This window comes from Callorhinus ursinus, unplaced genomic scaffold (genome assembly GCF_003265705.2).
Source record: "Callorhinus ursinus isolate GAN/ISIS: 27379988/994484 unplaced genomic scaffold, GSC_fseal_2.0 scaffold135, whole genome shotgun sequence".
Taxonomy (NCBI): domain Eukaryota; kingdom Metazoa; phylum Chordata; class Mammalia; order Carnivora; family Otariidae; genus Callorhinus; species Callorhinus ursinus.
In genome coordinates, this window is record NW_027397197.1 from 64146 (window position 1) to 76230 (window position 12085).

At 43.7% G+C, this 12085-nt stretch overlaps 1 pseudogene; it reads left to right on the forward strand.

The window, feature by feature from the left end:
- The first annotated feature begins 3525 nt into the window (after window positions 1–3525).
- On the forward strand, window positions 3526–3968 carry LOC112815864 (histone H2B-like; annotated as a pseudogene).
- Window positions 3969–12085: the final 8117 nt, after the last annotated feature.

A 12085-nucleotide genomic window follows, 5' to 3' on the forward strand; every position in this document is an offset into this window, starting at 1 on the left:
CTCCCTATGGTGGTTTCTTAGAGAATTAGGGTAATCATTTTTTCCAAACTGCAGCTTTGGTATTTATCCACCAATTCAACTATGTGGGGTGTATTTTAGGGACCTAAGAAATGTTAAGAAAACAACTTTATACCTGTTAAGACCTGATTTGTGACCCAGTATGTGATCTATTCTGGAGACCGTTCTATGTGCCCTTGAGAAGAAGGTGTATTCTCTTGCTTTAGGATGAAATGCGCTGACTATATCTATTAAGTCCATCTGGTCCAGTGTGTCATTCAAAGCCCTTGTTTCCGTGTTGATCAAGATAAAAAGCTTTTGCACAGCAAAGGAAAGAGTCAACAAAACTAAAAGGCAGCCTACGGAATGGGAGAAGATATTTGCAAATGTCTTATCAAACAAAGGGCTAGGATCCAAAATCTATATAGAACTTATCAAACTCAACACCCAAAAACCAAAAACTCCACTCAAGAAATGGGCAGAAGACATGAACAGACATTTCTCCAAAGAAGACATACAAATGTCCAACAGACATATGAAAAAAATGCTCAATATCACTCGGCATCAGGGAAATACAAATCCAAACCATGAGGAGATACCACCTCACACCAGTGAGAAGAGCTAAAATGAACCACCCAGGAAACAGCAGATGTTGGTGAGGATGGGGAGAAAGGGGAACCGACTTACATTGTTGGTGGGAATGTAAACTCGTGCAGCCACTCTGAAAAAAAGTACAGAGTTTGCTCAGAAAGTTAAAAATAGAGCTACCCTATGAGCCAGCAATTGCACTACTTGGTATATATCCAAAAGATACAAACACAGTGAATCGAAGGGGTACATGCACCCCAATGTTTATAGCAGCAATGTCCACAAGAGCCAAAATATGGAAAGAGCCCAGATGTCGATCGAAAGATGGTTGGATGAAGAGGATGTGTTATATATATATATATATATATATATATATATATATATATATATATGTATGTATACACACACAATGGAATATTACTCAGCCATCAAAGAATGAAATCTTGCCATTTGCCATGATGTGGATGGAACTAGAGGGTATTTCTTTAAAGATTTTATTTATTTATTTATTTGAGAGAGGGAGTGAGAGAGAGAATGAGCAGAGGGAGAGTGGCAGAGGGAGAGGGAGAAGCAGACTCCTGGCTGAGCAGGGAGCCTGATGTGGGGCTTGATCCCAGGACGCTGGAATTGTGACCTGAGCCGAAGGCAGATGCTTAACCGACTGAGCCACCCAGGCACGCCCCACCCCCCCTTTTAAAGATATTATTTAAGAACTAGAGGGTATTAAGCTAAGCGAAATAAGTCAGTCAGAGAAAGACAACTACCATAGGATTTCACTCATATGTGGAATTTAAGAAACAAAATGATGAACACAGGGAAAGGGGATGAAAAATAAAAGAAGATGAAAATTGAGAGGGAGGCAAACCATAAGAGACGCTGAACTCTAGGAAACAAACTGAAGGTTGCTGGAAGGGTGGTGGGTGGGGGGGGGAAGGATAATTGGGTGATGGACATTGGAGGGCACTGGATGTAATAGGCAACTGAGGAATCACTAAATTCTACCTTTGAAACTAAATTTAAATAAAGAAAACAATTTTAAATTTAGGAAAATACTTGTGTTTTTAATGATTTTACAAGGATCCCATTTTGTATTTGAACTCTGACTTTGAAGGAAATGGTTTGACCATATCCTAGTTTTCATTTTCTTTCTTTTTTTTTTTTTTGGAGGGGAGTGCATTTTTAATTAAAATTGAATTAGCCACCTTATAGTACATCATAAGTTTCGGATGTCATGTTCAATTATTTATCAGTTGCGTATAAAACCCAGGGCTCATCACATCACGTGCCCTCCTTAATGCCCATCACTCAGTTACCCCAATCCCCCATCCACCTCCACTCCAGCAACCTTCAGTTTGTTTCCTGTAGTTAAGAGTCTCTCATGGTTTTTTACCCTCTCTGATGAGTTCCAATTCAGTTTTCCCTCCCGTACCCAATGGTCCCCTGCACTGTTTCTCATATTCCACATACGAATGAAACCATATGATAATTATCTTTCTCTCATTAACTTCTGTATGCTTATTAACTTATTTCACTCAGCATAATACCCTCCAGGTCCATCCACACTGATGTAAATGGTAAGTAGTAATCCTTTCTGATGGCTGAGTAATATTCCATTGTGTGTGTGTGTGTGTGTGTGTGTGTATAGATAGATATGGAGATATATATATATATATATATATACATATATATATATATATACCACATCTTCTTTACCATTCATCTGTTGATGGACATCTCAGTTCTTTCCACAGTTTGGCTATTGTGGACATTGCTGTCTTGTTTTCTGATTCATGTTTTTATCAGAACTGGAGGCACTGGTTGGTCAGTTATGTCACATGATTACCAAGAGCACTTGCTGACCATGTTAGAGAGTTCCTGCTCAAACCACGGTGGCTCAGAGAAAACAGTAGATTCTGAGAGGAAAGAAAATGGCCCAGCAGTGGGCCATGATAGAGTCATTCTCTTGACAGTGAGAACTCTACTTATGGGACTCCCACTCTCTCTGGGACCTGAAACTAAAATCATTACAATTTGGTTGCATTGGGTGACATCTTAAAGTGAAAATGGTGTAGGCATAAATCAGCCAGTGTGACAGATGACCTTTATCTGTATGACCTTTTCCAAAATTCACCCAGTGTGTTGCTTCTGGGATGGCTAGGACATGTACTTTTAACTTCTTAGTCCATTTCTTAAGTTTCTTGGGCTCTCTTTAAACCTTTCTTTCTCTTTGTCTCTCTATAAGGTGTTCTGAACAATCTCTTCCACGTGTTCTAATTCACCATTTCTCTATTCAGCTGTATCCTATATGCTGTCCAGAATTTCTTCAATCTTTATTCCAGTGGTTATGAGATTCTGTTCTAGAACATAACTGTTTCCTCAAAATACTTTGCTTTTGTAAGTAATTAGATATTTCTTCCTCATGTTTTATGTATCTTATATAGGTCAAACAAATTTTAATTGTTTATATCTGATAATAAGCCTTTACTAGATACAGTTTGGGTTATTGATACTACTGACAGTGGCCTGCTTTTGGATTATGTCCTTGTTTAGGACTTAATCTGTAGGAATATTGTTAAAGCCTCAACTAATGTTCAGCCACTATAAAAAGAGGTAGAATTTGTTGTTCCATATGACAGGCATGAATCAGTTTGCGGTCCAGATGACCTATAACTCTATGTGGCATGTTTCTGAGAGAGGCAACGTGAAGTTTGAAAGATGCCAGAATCCCACTGTGATTGATTGATGGGATGCAGAAGGGTGTGCAATCACATGCACATGTGACATGGCCTGACATAGTGACGTGCTTCCCTGCATTGCAGTTTGTCCATTCATATATGGAGGTTGCCTGTGACGTCAGGAAATGAAGCGACTATAAATGGGCCAGTGCCCCCAGCCGCCGCCATTGTCCTTTCTTTCAAGCTGTCGGGAAGGTGAGCCCACATGGCTGAGCCTGGCCGTGAGACCTCTTCTTAGGAAAGCCTGGGCACAGATGGAGGATCCCACAGCAGCCGACCTGAAGAGCCCGAAGCAGAAGCAGCCAACGCGCCACTGCTGCTGCCGCTGCTGCCACCACCACCCTTTCACCAACACTGCCCCCCCACCCTCGGTACAGTTTCACCACCTACTTCCCCAGGGTTCTGAGGCATGTTCACAAGGGCCTGAGCCCCTCGCAGAAGACCATGAGCGTCATGGATTCGTTCATCAAGGACGTCTTTGAGCACATCGCTGACGAGGCCTCTCGCCTGGCCCGCTCCAACAAGTGCTCCACCATCATGTCCAGGGAGATCCAGACAGCCATGCGCCTGCTGCTGCCCAGGGAGATTGGCAAGCACGCCGTGTCTGAGGCCACCAAGGCCATCACCAGGTACACCTTCCGCCAGTGAGCTGCCTCCGGACCGCCTGACCACCTCGCAAACCAAAGGCTCCTTTCAGAGTCACCTCACTTGGCACAAAAAGACCTGTAACTCTCCAGAGACCCACCTACTCTAGCGTTTGCACCTTTGCCATTCTGCCCATCCTTATAACACCTTTGTCATTTATGAAACATTACCAATTGTATCACCCCACTTTATTGTATGTCTTTAGTGCAATTTCTTCCGAGCAAAATCATCAATTTCCTTTAACCACATTGCAATCATTTGCTTGCGTAGAGTGCCATTTCTGTCAATTATTGGACTTGTGCCATTCTGCTGATTTTTATCTCATTTGTACCATGAATGAAACATTATGAAACATCACAATATGTTTAATATATGTCTGTAGTGCAATTTGTTCCAAGGAAAATCAGAATTTTCCTTAACCATAATGATTTTTATGGCTTTCCTAAATGGTCATTTCTGTTAATTATTTCTCCAAGTCAACTTTATGGGGATATTTTCTTCATGGTCTTTACCCTTTCACTTTCATTCTCTCACTAGTGCATGGTGGAATTTTCGAGAAGTTCATTATGTCTGATATGGCAACAGATAAAATGCAGAAGTAGACGTAAAGATACATTTGAGTTCTTTAGGCTAGATATTAAGGAGATTTTCAGATATCTGAAACGATGTCAATCTCCTCTCTACTTTTATAGAAAACATATTTTTCACATACATTTGTAACTTATATCATCATGATGTCATGGGTTTTTAAAAATTATTTTAAAATAAATTGACTAAAATTTCTATTCTAATGTTTTGTTAAAGTAAACACTGTCAGATACAACTGGCACAAAAGTTCTTTGGCTTCCTATTAATTTTGAGACGTATAAAGTTTTCCTGAGACCAGAAATGGTTCTAGAGATTTACTCATTCTGGTGCAATCAGGTCAACTGAAAATAGCCTCTTTTCGGTGGTCAACTTTCAAAAACAATTCAATGCCTAATATCCATCAAAACTTCCAAATCATATTGCTAACTTAAACGTACTTTATAGAATCTTCAGTTGACTTTGGCTTCTTAGACTAATGCAAAATGCAGGGAATTAGTAATCTTAGTTTATCTGGAGACTTCTGTTGAATTAAATCTCGCAAGTACACCCAACAAAAAGGGGGGGGTGAGGGACATTCAAATCATGATGTTGACAGAAACTTTCTTGTCACCTTCCTGACTGAAATAGGAATGACAGTAGCATTTCATCCGCAAACATGATATTGGGCTTTCGCTTAAGGTCTATGTGTTCACAATAACATCTTTGGTTTTCTAAGTGTTTTAGGTAACAGAATGGATCTAAAACATTCGCACGTGCTGTTTTACCACCTATCGAGATTAACATTTTTTTATATCGTTTGGCTTATTCCCATAAACCATATTATAGATTTTCCAAAAGTAAATCCTGCTAGCATTCTTGGAAGTAAATCCCTTCCTCCTGGATGGCTTTTTCTCGACATTATTTGGGTCCTTTCCTGTGCTTGTTCCTGTGTGTAGTCAGCAACAGACTATAGAGCTCGGATTTCTCATGACTTCTGCACCCTTGGCCACTTGCTTTTCTCAACTGTCCCCAAGGTCTTACTGTGTCCTGGGGGCTTCAATTTCCCAGAAGCAGCCCGGACCCAAGGCTTAGTTGGGCTCCCTCTGCAGCAAGAACGTGGACTGTGATAGAAGGCAAACCGGGGACTAGTGGAGTGGGCTTGACCCCTTAGTCTTTCCTTCACCAGTTTATGTCTGGGTGTCCAACTCTCCATGCTCCTCATATGTGAGGCACAGCTGTGCTTGAGAGAGCCAGCTGTGCTCAGCCCTTCCTGCCCCCAACTAGGGCAAGTTCTGCATTCCAGGCCTTCCCCTACCTCTGTTCCTTGACCCTCCAGCCCCAAGAAGCTGCATTGTACTCGGAATCCCCTGAAAGCCACATTCTTAGTTTGTTTATCCCTTATTTCCTCCTCAAAGAGAGGCTGGCTACTCCTCCCAGGTCGGACCCCACCCTCACGCAGCAGATCATTGTCCAGCACATGTGTCAGGGTTGCCAAAGGACCTGAGGTGTGAGGTAGGGTGACCGTATAATTTCATGTCCAATTAATGCAGATGGTTTTGAGAGTAAAAGGGGTGCTCTACATAATTGTGCTGGGACAGCAGGCAAAATCAGGACACGAGGACCCCCTTCTAGGGAAAAGTTCTGGAGACAGAATAAGGGCATCTCTTGGGGCTTAGGGATTTGCAGAGCACAAAGTTTCGTAGGAAGATGAGAGTGCATCACCTTTTCCATAATCTGTTCTCTTTGAAGTGCTGGTGCCTTTGTTTTCTGGGGAAAAGTAGTGTGTTACGAGGCTGCATTGACAGGGAAAGGAGACACAACATGGTCAGCGCAGCTGTTTGAATCCTACAGCTGCTGGGAACTAGTGGGACTGGGCTCTGCAGCAAGAGTGATTAAGGGCACAGGTTCTGGAGTCAGATTAGACCTGGGTTCAAACCCCAGCTGTGCCTCTTACTAGCTGTGGTGTCTTGGGTAAGTGACTTGACCTCTTTGAACCTCAGTTTCCTCCTCTGGACAATAGGGTCTACAAGATAGTTGAGAGGATTCAGTGGGATAATGCAGACAGAGGGCTCAGTGAATCGTGGCTATACTTATTCTCAGTCCTGAGAGGCATGCCCTGAGGCAGTTGGAGGGGTGGGGGGGATGTGATTTGATGCCAGACAGCTGTAGGGACTTGCTCTCCTGGCTACCTTGGTCCCATCTGTTTGCTTAAGGCTGATGGTGAGATAAGGGAGGACGACTCTTGCTTTCCTGAGCCTCTGTTAGTAAAGTTGCAGAGATAATGCTGCTCTGAGTTGCAAGGGGAAGTTGCTAGGGAGCAGTTGGAAAGTGTCCCTTGTTACCTTGCTAGCTTTGGGCATTGCTGACTCAGGCTTTTGTTGGCAAGCTGTTCCTCCTCACTCCCACTCACCCTCTCCCACTCACCCTCTCCCTATCCAAGTGCCATTCACCTTGCAAGTCTTGGCTCAGATCCTACCTCCTCTGTGAAGACGACCTGACCATCCCAGCCTACAGTGACTTCTCCCTCTCTGAGCCTCAGTACCTCCAACTGCAAAAGCGGGTGTATTCTTTATAATGCCCCTCCGGAGGGGCCATGATTAGGGCTGAATGAGGGAACAGATGTCGCATGCCAGGTGCAGTGTCTGGTACAGGCCTATGGTGAGTTCCCTGCTCCTTCTCTTCATACGCGTTGAACCCCCCACAATGTGTGCATCCTGGTCTTGATCAGATGCAGCTTTCTATTGGTAGTCATTTGGGAGTATGCCTATGGTAGGTCTCTGTTCAATTGCAATGTCGCAGAAGTTAGGGGGCCGCATCCTACCCTTCCTCACCTTCCAGGATCTAGCACTACACAAATCTCCATAATAACCTTTTTTTTTTTTTAATTAAGCTCTGGAAGACTCTATGCGGCAGGCACTCTCCTGTGTCTGTTTTACACACAGGTCCAGTCTTTACCCTTTGCCCCCATATTTTCCTTACAGGACAGGCAGGCATAATTCCTTCTGTTGAGAAGAGGGAGCCCCAGAGAGGTTGGGTTATCCACTACCCTAGCTCAACTACCTAACGCGTGGCCTAGCCAGGAATCAAATCCAGTTTTGACTTCTGTGCTAGATTGTTTCCAGTGAATGCCTGTGAATGTGGGGACGGGAGGATGGACAGAAGTAGAGGCCAGAATAGGAGTGCCTGCACCTTTACTTTTCCTTAGTAGAGGGAGGCTTGCTTGAGAAAAGCCTATAGGTAGTAAAGATTTAGGATTCAGAGGGTCCCCAAGCCCAGGTAAGGTCCCTCTTGGACAGGAAAAAGGAGAGCAGGGAGTGATGGGTCAAGCTAAGCCACAGGGAATTCCACAGTGGCTCCAAGATCCCAAAAATTAGCAGTGGAGGAGGTGAATAAGCAGGTGTCAAATGAGCCTCCTTTGAAGAGGCTTATTAACCCAAAAAGTTTTGAATTCCCTTGGAGTCAAGGCTGAGCATTTCACTCCAATAGAATACCGATCATGGGACCTATGATTAGGTGTGGAGATAAGCTCTGCTGCACTCTGGCATCAGGGGAGATGATGGGGAAAGCAGAGGGGATAGGCCATTTAATTCAGCAGACCTCAAATCTGGTAGGACTTCAGACTGACCTGGGAACCCGTGGCTATGACCTCACACAGCAGGCTAGGAGGCTGGTAATCTGAGGCTAAAACACATTCTGAGTCCTAAACCTCCAGCCCGCGGCCTGAGCACTTCAGGGCCATGGGACTGCGCTCAGCCAGGCTTCACCTAGATCTAGTAGAGCTAGGCCTCCTACGGGTAAGTGCTTCAGGGGTCCACGAGCTGTGTCTTTGGTCCCGTCAGATCTTCCAGAGGCCTCACTCGCGTCAGAGGGAAAAGCCCTTCTCTGGCTGAGCTCCAGGGTTTCCAGGTCTATCCTTACCCTGCCTCCCAGGGATTAGGATGCTGGCAGCCTCAGCGAGGGAGCCCGGGATATCCAGGCTCTCCCCCTGCCTCAATTGGCCTGCCACAGCAGCATCCAACTACACTACCTGCTTCCATTCACAGGACCCCTCCAGCCCCCACCCCAGTCCGGGAAGCAGCAAGCAGGAAGAAGCTAGGCTGCGTGTTAGGTAGAACAGAGGTCTAATCCTGGCTTACCTGCTTCCTGAACTGTGTGACACATGGCAGTTGACTCAACTTTCTAGTCCTAGGTTTATTCTTTGTCCATCGGGGATCTAGCCAGTCCTTACGTCATAGGGCTTTAGAGGTCCATGAGGGACGTTATCATGCCCTCCCTCCCCACCTAACTTCCCAGAAGGGAGGAAAATCCACTGGCAGAAATGCAATAAAACTGTCAAATCTGGGGGAGGTCAGCTATCTAAACTGTACAACTTGGGATAGTGTTTTTGTCGTTCCCTGCAACAGGATAAAAATCCCCTTTTCCCCTAAGATCGGGGGGAAAAACAAAGGAAAAGCTGGAATCTCCACTTTCAAGTAATTTTCAGCTCTCCACCCACCATAGTTTAGCCAGGCTATCCCCAAGAAGGGTCAGGAAATCTCAGGTTCGGGTTTACAGCACAGCCTGCATTCATCTATTCATTTATGCAAGAAACATTTGCTGAGTACCTACTACGTCAGGCACTGCTAGGTGCCGCGAAATCACAGAAGGATAAGCTGAGAGCCCATAAACTGGTTAGAGTCTAGAGGGGGGAGGCAGATACTTTGCTCACATAGTAATAGTATTTTAAATGCTATGACAGAGACGGGCTCAGGTTACTTCGGGAGGCCGGGGGAAGGGCATCGAACACAGCCCAGGGGCTAGTCAGGAAACTCTTTCCGGATGAGGTAAAGTATAAGTTATGTAGGTTTTGTAGTGTTTTTCACGTTTCATGTCATATTTTGTTTGTTTGTTTTTTTTGTTTGTTTGTTTTCAGTCCTGTTTGCAGAACGAGGAGGCAAGAGGATAGGGAGACATCTCAAGCGCAGAAACATTATTTCCTCCCAATGTCATTTATCTGCAAATAGTGAAAGTTTGACGTCTTCCTTGCCAATTCGGATGCCTTTTATTTCTTTTCGTGGTCTGATTGCTGTGGCTAGGACTTCCAGTACTATGTGGAGTAAAAGTGGTGAGAGTGGACATCCTTGTCTTGTTCCTGACCTTGGGGGGAAAGCTCTCAGTTGCTCTGCATTGAGGGTCATGCTAGCATGGATTTTTCATAGCTGTGGGTTTTTTTCATGGTAGCTGTGGGTATTTTTTTTTAAGATTTTATTTATTTATTCATGAGAGACAGAGAGAGAGAGAAGGCAGAGGCAGAGGGAGAAGCAGGCTCCCTGCAGAGCAGGGAGCCCAATGCGGGACTCGATCCCAGGAGCCTGGGATCATGAACTGAGCCGAAGGCAGACACTTAACGGAATGAGCCACCCTGGCACCCTGAGCTGTGGGTTTTTATGGCTTTTCTTATGTTGAGGCATGTTCCCTCTAAACCTACTTTTGTTGAGGGTTTTTATCATGAGTGTACGTTGTACTTTGCCAAATGCTTCTTCTGCATCTATCGAAATGATCATAGGGTTCCTATCCTTTGTCTTATTGATGTGATGTATCATGTTGATCGATTTGCAAATATCGAGCCACCCTTGCATCTGGAGAATAAATCCCACTTGATAGTGGTGAATGATTTTTTTGGATATGTTGTTGGATTCTGTTTGCGAGTATGTTATGGAGGAATTTGTGCGTCTATGCTCAGCAGGGATGTGGGATACTGACCTGGAGTGCTCTTCTTTAGTGGTGTCTTTATCTGGTTTTGGTATCAGGATAATGTTGACCTCATAGAATGAATTTCGAAGTTTTCCTTCCTTTTCTATTTTTTGGAGTAGTTTGAGAAGAATAGGTATTAAGTCTTCTTGAAATGTTTGGTAGAATTCACCTGTGAAGCCATCTGGTCCTGGACTTGTGTTTGTTGGGAGTTTTTTGATTACTGATCCAATTTCTTTGCTGGTTATTGGTCGGTTCAAAGTTTCCACTTCTTCCCGTTTCAGTTTTGGTAGTTTATATGTTTCCCTTGGAATTTAGCCATTTCTTCTAGGTCATTCAATTTGTTGGCACAGTTTTTCATAATATTCTCTTATAATTGTTTGTATTTCTGTGGTGTTGGTTGTTATTTCTCCTCTCTCATGTGTGCTTTTATCTATTTGGGTCCTTTCTCCTTTTCTCTTGATAAGTCTGGCCAGAGGTTTGGCAATTTTACTGGTTTCCCGCCACCCTAAATAAACAGCTCCTGGTTTCATTGATCGGTTCTATTGTTTTCTTTGTTTCTGTATCATTTATTTCTGCTCTTATCTTTATTATGTCCTTCCTTCTGCTGGTTTTAGGTTTTGTTTGTTGTTCTTTTTCTAGCTCGTTTAGGTTTTATTTGAGATTTTTCTTGCTTCTTGAGGTAGGCCTGTAATTGCTATACACTTCCCTCTGAAGTGCTTTTGCTGCATCCCAGAGGTATTGGACCATTAGGTTTTCATTTTCATGTGTTTCCATGTACCTTTTTAATTTCCTCTTTTATTTCCTGGTTGAACCATTCATTGTATAGTAGCATGTTATTTAACCTCCCCGTATCTGTGGTCTTTCCAGGTATTTTCTTGTGGTGGCCTTCTAGTTTCATAGAGTTGCGGTCAGAAAAGATGCAGGGTATGACTTTGACTTCTTGAATTTGTTGAGGCTGGCTTTGTGGGCTAAGATGTGATCTATTCTGGAAAATGTTCCCTGTGTACTTGAAAAGAATGTGTATTCTGCTGCTTTAGGATGGAATGTTCTGAATATATCTGTAAAACCCGTCTGTCCAGTGTGTCATTCAAAGCCTTTCTTTTCTTGTTGATATTTTGCTTAGATCACCTGTCCATTGATGTAAGTCAGGCGTTAAAGTCCCCTACTACTGGTTGCCTGGGTGGCTCAGTTGGTTAAGCGACTGCCTTCGGCTCAGGTCATGATCCTGGAGTTCCGGGATCGAGTCCCACATCGGGCTTCCTGCTCAGCAGGGAGTCTGCTTCTCCCTCTGAACCTCTTCCCTCTCGTGCTTTCTATCTCTCATTCTGTCTCTCTCTCAAATAAATAAATAAAATCTTTAAAAAAAAAAGTCCCGTATTACTATTGTATTAATATCGATTAGTTCCTTTGTGCTTGTTATTCACTGTTTTATGCATTTGGGTGCTCCCATGCTGGGTGCATAAATATTTACAATTGTTATATCTTCGTATTGCAGTGTCCTCTTTATTATTATATGGTGTCCTCTTTGTCTCTTGTTGCAGGCTTCTTTTTTTTAATTGTGCTATGATAGTCACCATACAGTACCTCAGTAGTTTTTGATGTAGTGTTCATGATTCATTATTTGCATATAACACCCAGTGCTCAAAACAACACGTGCCTTCCTTAATACCCATCACCCGGCTCCCCCATCCCCCACCCCCCTCCACCTCTGAAACCCTCAGATTGTTTCCCAGTGTCCATAGTCCCTCACGGTTCGTCTCCCCCTCTGATTCCCCCACTTCAGTCATCCTTTCCTTTCCATAATGTCCTCCATGCTATTC